This window comes from Cuculus canorus, chromosome Z, assembly GCF_017976375.1.
Source record: "Cuculus canorus isolate bCucCan1 chromosome Z, bCucCan1.pri, whole genome shotgun sequence".
Taxonomy (NCBI): Eukaryota; Metazoa; Chordata; class Aves; order Cuculiformes; family Cuculidae; genus Cuculus; species Cuculus canorus.
Window position 1 is genome coordinate 77851650 of NC_071441.1, and position 8630 is coordinate 77860279.

At 56.1% G+C, this 8630-nt stretch overlaps 1 protein-coding gene across 9 annotated transcripts in view; it reads right to left on the minus strand.

Annotated features, from left to right (window-relative positions):
* ZNF532 (zinc finger protein 532) overlaps window positions 1–5064 on the minus strand; it is a 36808-nt gene extending 31744 nt beyond the window's left edge. For 2 of the 9 annotated variants that reach the window (XM_054054003.1, XM_054054002.1), the window contains exons 1-2: window positions 3345–3885; window positions 2750–2861 (exon numbers count right to left, since the gene is read on the minus strand). The gene's annotated coding sequence lies outside the window, so the exon portion shown is untranslated. Of the gene's footprint in view, window positions 1–2749; window positions 2862–3344; window positions 3887–4296; window positions 4454–4598 lie in introns of those variants that run through there. The other 7 variants (XM_054054001.1, XM_054054000.1, XM_054053995.1 and 4 more) reach the window with 6 other exon arrangements.
* Between the last annotated feature and the right edge of the window lie 3566 nt (window positions 5065–8630).

Below are 8630 nucleotides of genomic sequence, written 5' to 3' on the forward strand. Positions count from 1 at the left end.
AGCCACAAGCTTGGTGACTCTGCAATTCCTTTAACTGTCTGTATTGGCTCCGGCTTTTCTGCAGTATTAAATTCCTTTGCCCCCAAATCCCACACAACTGCCTGCCTTACACCATGTAACTCCAGGCCTGGGCTCAAACCACCACTCCACTCAAGCTTACCTCAGCAGCAAGGCTAATTATTGAAGGGAATGGGAAAAACCCAACTTCCATGTTCAACTGCCGATGGAATCCATGTTCTTGTGACATTCCTTTACCTTCCCTTCCCTCCTCCTGGAGTGTTTACCTCTGTGCTCTGTGGAGCTGTGGCCCGTCCACTGCTTAGGGCACAGACCTTTGCTTCTGCATGTTCTCCACAGAAAACCAGTGCTCTTTTCCGTACTGCAAGAACGAAAGTATGGAGACACTGCTGCTCAGTGTCCAGCACACGGCTGTGTCGTGGCTCTGTGAGAATGCTGCTGGTGGGACCACACAATAATTATTCTGTTACAGCTCCAATGGTATGAATTCCTAGTCAGACACACCATTCCAGAAGAAAATCCCAGTAATCTGGTAGAATTACGCCACTTCTAAGCACAAGTAACAATGCCTAAATAACATCAAGCTCCTTCTGGAACAAAACGCTGCCCAGGCAGCAGTTCCAGCCCCACCAGCACAAAAGCTTTGGGTTTTCATTTCTGCATTGTTATGCCAAGACATTTCACCAGGTGGAGAAGCCTGAAGTGAGTCAGTTGGATGTACACCCTAACATCAGCCTGAAACACAGATGGCAAGCAGTTCGTTAGCTGTTACGTGTGTATCAGTAGGTAGGACTGGCTGACACAGAGTTCTGATCACTTCCTTTAAGAGCCGAGTCTCTGATGGGAAGGCAAGAGCAACACGCAAATCCAACCCTCTCAGGAAACGAGACCCCCCCCATCTCCAATCACAACATGGTGTGGTGGGAAACATGCAGCGGGTAGGCAGGATGTGCAAGGATACCCACTTCAACCACAAGCCCCAATGCCCAGCGCAACCATAGGGAACACGGGTTCCTTTCTGCTTATTGAAGGCCCCACAACGCGTTACTGAGGCAAAACTCAGACCTGCTTCCAGACATGGCGCTTTCCTAATGGGCGCTGACCTCTTAGGATGAAGAAATCCTCTCAATATGCACAATTACATAAAGACAATAATAGAATCATAGATTCATGGAATGGTTTGGGTTGGAAGGGACCTCAAAGCCCATCCAGTTCTATAGGCAGGGATACCACCCACTGGATCTGGTTGCTCCAAGCCCCATCCAGCCTGACCCTGAGCACCTCCAGGGATGGGGCAGCCACCACTTCTCTGGGCAGCTTGGGACAGGGTCTCCCCCCTCTCGTCGTGAAGAATTTCTTCCTAAGTGTTTTCTTAAGCATGTTTCCACGGGGTTTCCTGACAGCGAAAACAGAATGGCTGGTGGTTCATGACTCCTTAGAAGCTTTATCCTGCAGTCCAACTCCTCCATTCTTAATTTCCTTGTCTTTTTGCCACATGGGCATCTCAAGTTCTCTTCGGGCAGGAGAAAGCAAGAAGGGAAGGAGCAGGGGCATCCTCTGAGGCCTGTCCATTTCCTCTCCTCACACCACCACCGAGCTCCTCTGGCACCATTTGCAGAGAGCCATAGGGAGCTGGTTCCAAGTTCACCATTACCAGCCTTTGGTGGCAGAAAGCAGAGGGATAGCCCAACACATTGGCACGACATCTCCAATCCCACACCACACGGAGCCGAACAGACCATCTACCTACAGCTGACCAAGTGAAACCTCTCTACATTTATCAGGAGATCCAGATAGGGCACCAGGGCAGCAATATCTAGAATTCTTCCTAACGCGAGGATGAATTCATGAAAAGCGGGTAAATCCCTATGCCATTATTTTTGTACTCGTCTTAAAAATAAATTATAAAAATGGCTTGATTTGGTACTTCTGCATGTGAAATGGGCTGGGATAATTCGGGTGTACAAGAAGAATGAACACAAGTTTGAGGTTCCCAATGGAATGTCAATTGGAATCACATTCACAGTGGCAAATGATTCCTGTTCACTTCCTTTAATGCACTTTTTTTCGGTGGATGGCACCTCTTGCTCCACACCAGCGGGCAGCAGCGTGGGCAATCTCGGTGGGAGCATTCCAAGCAGGCAGGGCTCGCCTGTGCCACACCGGCAACAACCAGGCCCTGAGACAGCAACACCGACAACGACTGGGCCTTTAAGCAGCAACACCGGCAACAACCAGGACCTAAAGCAACAATACCAGCAACAACCAGGCCCTAAAGCAGCAACACCAGCAAAAAATAAGCCCTAGGAGAGCAACACTGGCAACAACAGGGCCCTAAAGCAGCAACACTGGCAACAACAGGGCCCTGAGACAGCAACACTGGCAACACCCAGGCCCTGAGACAGCAGGGCCATTTGGGGGGTTTCCACACACACGTTCCCAGTAATCTGTGCTATATTTATTTCTTCACACGCATTCACACTCCTAAGAAAACCGGCATTAGTTAATTCATTCAAAGGCGGCTCAGAATCCGATAAATCATCTCCCTTATTCTGCAGATGGAATCCCGAGAGAAACCTCAGTGCAGAAGGAGACCGCGATGGCTGACACAGAGAACAGCCTGGCAGCACCGAGCAGCATTTCCGCTGGAAAGCTGGCCTGCACGCAACGGCAAAACCTCCTGGTGAAGAGCAAATCGGAACAAATATTAGACTGAAAAAATAAAACTCACCAAGAACAGGGCGGCCTCCAGCATCTATTCGGGCTTCTCATCTTACAGCCTACAAAAATCCCTGCAAATTCAACACCTTCTTTGCTAAAAATAAACATTCGTGGCACAGATCCTGTTCGAAAATCCCAACAAGACAGATACACCGAATTTAGTGGCAATTCAAGAAGTTACCGTTTTAAAACTGCTTCCTATTCTGAGAGAGAGAGGAAAAACCCCAAGAGGTGCTCTCATGTAACATGGATTTTAGCTGACACTTGGAAAAGAGCATGCAGCAAGAGACAGGATTCCTATCATGCAACAAGAATTCCTGTCTGCGAGCACAATTCTGCCCTCAAACGCAGAACCTCTGCATCCCCATTTGGAAAAGAGGAGCAGAAATCAGCGCCGTGCTCAGCATCTTGCTCCGCCACCCGTGCACTCGCTGCCCTCGCTCCTCTGCCCAGCCCCACAGCTGCGTCCCCCAGCCCCATCTCCGGGCTCCCCACCAGCACGCCTCTCCCCTCGTCGACAATGAATCCCTCAGCGCCTTATGTAACGCGCCGCGGGCAGGGGGACAGGGGCTCCTGGCACTGTCGCCAGCCTCCACACCACTTACCAGCGTCCACAGCCGCCCGGGGCTTGTCAGCCAGGCTACTTTGTTCTGCGGGGCGCGGAGGGACAGACCCTCACGGCACGCCAGAGCACGGCACGCTCAGTGTCTGCCTCCATGTTTAGCTTGATTGCAGATTACCCGAGCAGCAACCCCGGCCAAGGGCTGAAAAATCATGCTGGAAAGGATTCTGGGGCTGCTGATTTCCTGCTCTGGGAAGCAACAGCTCTGGCAAAAGGATCCCCAAGGCAAATGTTTAGTGTTCGCCCCTGTAAGCTCTAACAGCCTTTGTTCTTCCCTTTGCTACATTCATTACGGCTTTCTCCTCTCTCCCCCTCTCCCTCTCTGTGAATCCTTCAGCCTCCACTCTGAGACACAAATGCGGGCTCAAATCTAAGCGCACGTTTGGTTTTCAGATGGGGGGGAGGAAAATCCTGTCCGTTCTCCGTCCCTTTGAGTTAAAAGCAGGCATCCCTCAGGAGCCGGTGCTGCCCACCCGGCCCCAGTCTGTATTCCCTCTCAGCATCACCTCGATCGCCCCCAGACCCCGCACCCCAATCCCCGCGAGCCCCGCGGCGGGCTCAGGCGCGGCCTCGCCGCCTCGCGGGGGGCTTTCTGCGCTTAGCGCGGGGGCCTCGGTTCGGAATTACGGGTCGGGGCGCTCGGACGCGGCCCGACGAGCCGCCTGCGGGTCAGGAGCGAGCGGGCGCCGAGCGGGTCCTGCCATGTGGCTCCCGATTTACCACCGTCACTCAGAGGCCTGCTCCGTGCCACCACACTGCGGAAAAACAACCAACATCAGCGATTCCGGCGACAGCGCCGCGTTTAGCTCGGGTATCCGTGCGTCTTTACAAAGAATAGCTTTAATCCTATTAAACCTGGAGGCCGCTACGGGCGTTCCTCGGGGAGCGCCGAGCCGGCGCGTCGCGCCCGCACCCCGCGCCCCGCCGCGTCTCACCTGCGAGCCTCGGCCTCGGCGGGGGCGCCGCCCGCTCAGCGCCGCATCGCCCCGCGGCGCGGGCTGCGGGCACAGCCCCGGGGGCGCCGGGAGCGCGGCCCCCCGAACCGCTCGGCCCCGCCGGGGTCGGGTCCCGCCCCGCCGCGCGCTCGCCGCGGGGGCTCCGCGGCCATCGGGGGACGCGCCGCGCGCCTCGCCCGCCGCCAACCGGATCCAGCCGGCGCCGGGCACCCCGGCACAAAGCGGCGGCGGCGGCCCTGCCCGCCGAGCCCCGCAGCCCCGGCCCCCCGCGCCCCGCTCACCGGCCCCGCGCCGCCGCAGCCGCCACAAAGAGCTCCCGCGGGGACAGGGCCGCGGCCCGCTGCCACACCGCGGCCGGGGGCTCCCCCCGCTCCCGCGGCGTCACCGCGGCCCGCCGACACTGAGACACAGGGAGACGGAGAGCTGGGGAGCCCGGGCACCGGTGATGCTGAGCCTCGGGCAGCCTCGGGGAGCCTCAGCCTCGGGGAGCCACAGCCACGAGGAGCCCGAGCACTTGGGACCTCAGCAATGTGTACCCTCAGCAGTGTGTACCCCAAGCCATGGGGAGCCCGAGCCACAGGGATCCTGGGAGCTGGGGACCCCAAGCCATGGGGAGCCCCAAGCCCTGGGGACCCTGGGCGCCGGGGACCGCGAGCCATGGGGAGCCTCAGCCACGAGGAGCCTGAGCACTGGGGACCCTCGGCCATGGGGACCCCGAGCACTAGGGAGCTCTGAGCACTAGGGGCCCTGAACCATGGGGAGTCCAGAGGACCCCAATCTCTCCCTGCACCCCGCAGCTTCACGACAGCCCCAGCCCCCAGCGGGGAGCCCCAAGCCCCGAGAAGCCTGGCTGCTCCCCACATCCCTCTGCTCCCTGCACCCCGCGGCATCACGTGGCCCCAGAACCCGGGGAACCTGGCTGCTCCTTGCACCCCCCAAGTCACTGCGGCCCCGGGGAGCCCCGGTCGCACCCCACACCCTCCCTGCAGCCCCGAGCCCCAGGGAACCCCAAACCCTCGGCGTGCCCAGCCGCTCCCCGCACCCCCCATCCCCGGGGAGCCCCCGCCTCCCTCCGCTCCCTCCCGGCCGCGCCTGGGGCCGCTGCAGCATCGTGCGGAGCTGCCGCCCCGTCCCCGCACGCACCTCCCTCCCCGCCGGAGCTCGGAGTGGCCCGGGCAGTGCCGGCACCCCCCGAGCCCCCTGCGGCACTCAGCGCCCGCGGGGCTGATTGTCTCGTTCTACGACTGGACGGTCCTGAGGCAGCGGGGAGCAGAGGGCGGGGGTCCAGCCGGGGGTCCAGCCATCTGTCTGTCTGGATGTCTGGCTATGTGTCCAGCTGGGTGTCCAGTTGGCTTCTCTAAGGCCAGTCTTTCACTACCTTCCCTGCTCCCCGCACATCACTGGAGGCTGCACTGGGCTCCCCTCCCCGACATCCGTGTTGTGGTGGGGCCGGTGGGAGGCACCTGGGGCTCCCCCACATCTGCACCCCAGCCCTGCTCCTGCATCCCCGGGGAAAGCATCCCGGCAGCTCCAGCGGTCCCTGCCCAGGGTGTTCGGGGGTCCCCGCTCACAAAGGGGGATCACTCCCCAAGAGGGAACCAGCTCCCATCACTCCCCCAGGGCTCCCATCAATTCCCTGGGGCTCCCATTGCTCTCATCACTACTACTGGGCCCCTATCGCTCCTATAGAGCTCTCATCACTTCCCTGGAGTAAGTATCTCGCCTATGGGCCTCCCAGCTCTTCCCAGAGCTCCCATCGCTTCCCTGGGGCCCCCATTGCTCCCCACAGGGCTTCCCTCACCAGGGCTCCATGTGGGGTCTCCCCAGAGCAGAGCAGAGGGCAGAATCCCCTCCCTGTTCCTGCTGGTCCCACTAACTCCTTCTCCTCAATGTTGCTCCCAATCCACTCTGTGCCCAGCCTGGTGGATTTGCCCCAACTCCAGTGCAGGACCTTGCCCTTAGCACACATGACCCCCATCTCAATTTTATGCTTAAAGCACGGCTTTCACAGAGTCTATAGACAAGAACTACGTATTCTGGTTGAAGGCGTGGTGCTTTATTCACATCCCTAACACCCCGTAAGGCAGCGAAGTTGCAGATGCCCTGCGTGGCTGTTAGCATGGCTCCTGGGGTGGATCGGGCATGCGGGACTGCACTGGGGTCAAACTCTGTCTCGTCCTACTTAGCCACAACAGCAGCAAACTGCTCCGTTGCCACTGTGGCCACCAGTGAGTTTGACGAGTTTATAGGATTTGAGTATAATCAATTGACCTAATAATTTATATAAAAAACAAATGGATTTGTGTGCAATGTTCGAGGAAGGCCAGGAAATCCAGCTCACACAAGCCTGGGGTCATCCTGCAAGTGACCTGCAGAGTTAGGCCGTAACATTAAACACCCTATTCCTTCCCAATTAGCTGGTAAACTGATTTGATAAAAGAAGCAGAAACCACAGTGTGTTTTCTTACTTTGCAGTCCTGTGCTTGGCCTGTGTGATAGCACAAAGAAATGGCAGCTGCTGCTGCTTCAGTATTAATATCTGCACTGCTAATTGATTTCACACTCTGTGCGTGGCACGAAGGTCCTTGTGCACGCTGCCTGTCAGGCAGATTTACTGGTCTGCTGTCGCCACGTCTCCTTGACATCTCCATGGCAGAAAGTGTCACCCCAAACGCCTGGCTCCCAAAACATACAATGAGAGTTCTACTGTCATTTACAAGTGGTGCCGGGTTGATCGCTCTTCTGCACTGGCTTTTTAGCTCACACACGCAGTACCAGGCAGCTGTGATAGAAGCTCCCCTACAACGTCACCTCTGCTTTTGTTTGTTTCTTAGCGCATTGGCCTTACCTCTTGGATCCGAGATTTGGTCCTTACGTCATCTCAAGCGTGTTGTGACTCTGCCTGTAAAGCTGTTTCGGTTTACTGCTGGCGAGGCCACCAGTCATGTTGGATTATCCAGCATTTCTAGAGGTGGGAACTGGCATCCTTTGCTTAAGCAAGACGGGTTCAGTGAAGATTCCATATTTCCAATCCTGAATTTCCTTCTCAGACCAACAGCTTTACAGCTTTTGGCAAAAGCTAGATGCCACCTGTTACTGCAGTTTTAGGTTTTCACTTTAAAATTGCCTGTATCGTATCATCCACAGGAGCAGAGCAGAAGCCCGCATTTCTTGGTTTAGAACACTTAATCTTTTTCTTTTTATCACTGTTTTGAATGCACTGGCACTGTTCTTTAACCACCGTCTTTAAACATTCAGTATTACAGAACAGCTTACAATGAAGCTGCCCCTTTTCAGATGCTCCTGTTCCTGTTCACTAGATATTTCCTTGGCAAAAATCCCATCCATTTCCTTTCCTGGTTATTAAGAGACGTTTCCTATTATATTTTGGACTAAAAGCTCTAGGATTGCTTTAGAAAGATGAGATCTATTAAAAGAAAGGGGTCTCTTGTGCGATAAGATGGAGGACTTTGGTAGGCAGAAATCAATAACCAGCTTAGCATATACGTTACCTGCTGCTGAGGTCAAGTGGAAGTTAAAATCTGGGATGGTTTGGATGGAACGTGTCTCTAGCAAACAGACAACGATACAACAGACACGCACAAACTTGCATCCACATCTGTGAACTCTAAATTACAAACTCCTCCTGGCCCAGCAGCACATTAAACCCCAAATCTGCCGTGCACCATGCTTCTAGGAGTGTGGGAGCGCGGTGGCTCCTGGCCAGCTGGGAGGCTGCAGAGCTGTGATTTATAGCCATGACTCGCCCCACAGGCGGGCGGGGGAGTGAAAATTCACCTAACGCTCCCTCCAGATGCCTGCATCTCATCTACAATTTGCCAGACTCCTCACAGCCCCCAGCTCGCCTTCTGCTCCCAGCGCTGGCCTGCACCAGGGCCAAATGGGCTGCTCCGCCTGGCTCTCGTGCAGTATCTGAAGATCCCTTCTCCCCATTGCTCACTGGCGATTCAGGATTTTAGGGAGTCAGCCTTGCTCCTTTGCAGCCTCCAAACCTTCATTTCCTGCCTCCTCCTCCACCCTCAGCTGGAAGGATATTCTGGTGCTTTGCTTCCATGCCTGTAACCCTGTGCGGAATGGAGCAAGGAGAGACAGAAAGCAAAGCCTGCCACCAGCAGTGTGAGGGTTGGGGTCCGTCCAGCTGGGTAATCGAGGTCTGTGGTGAAGCCATGGTTAATCCAGGCTGGACATCACATACCCCTGTGCTACAAGGAAAGGTTTGCTGCTCCGTGGAGGATGGAGCCTGACCCACCATCTAAAAGCAGATAAACTGACTGGTGACAGGGGAGTTAGCT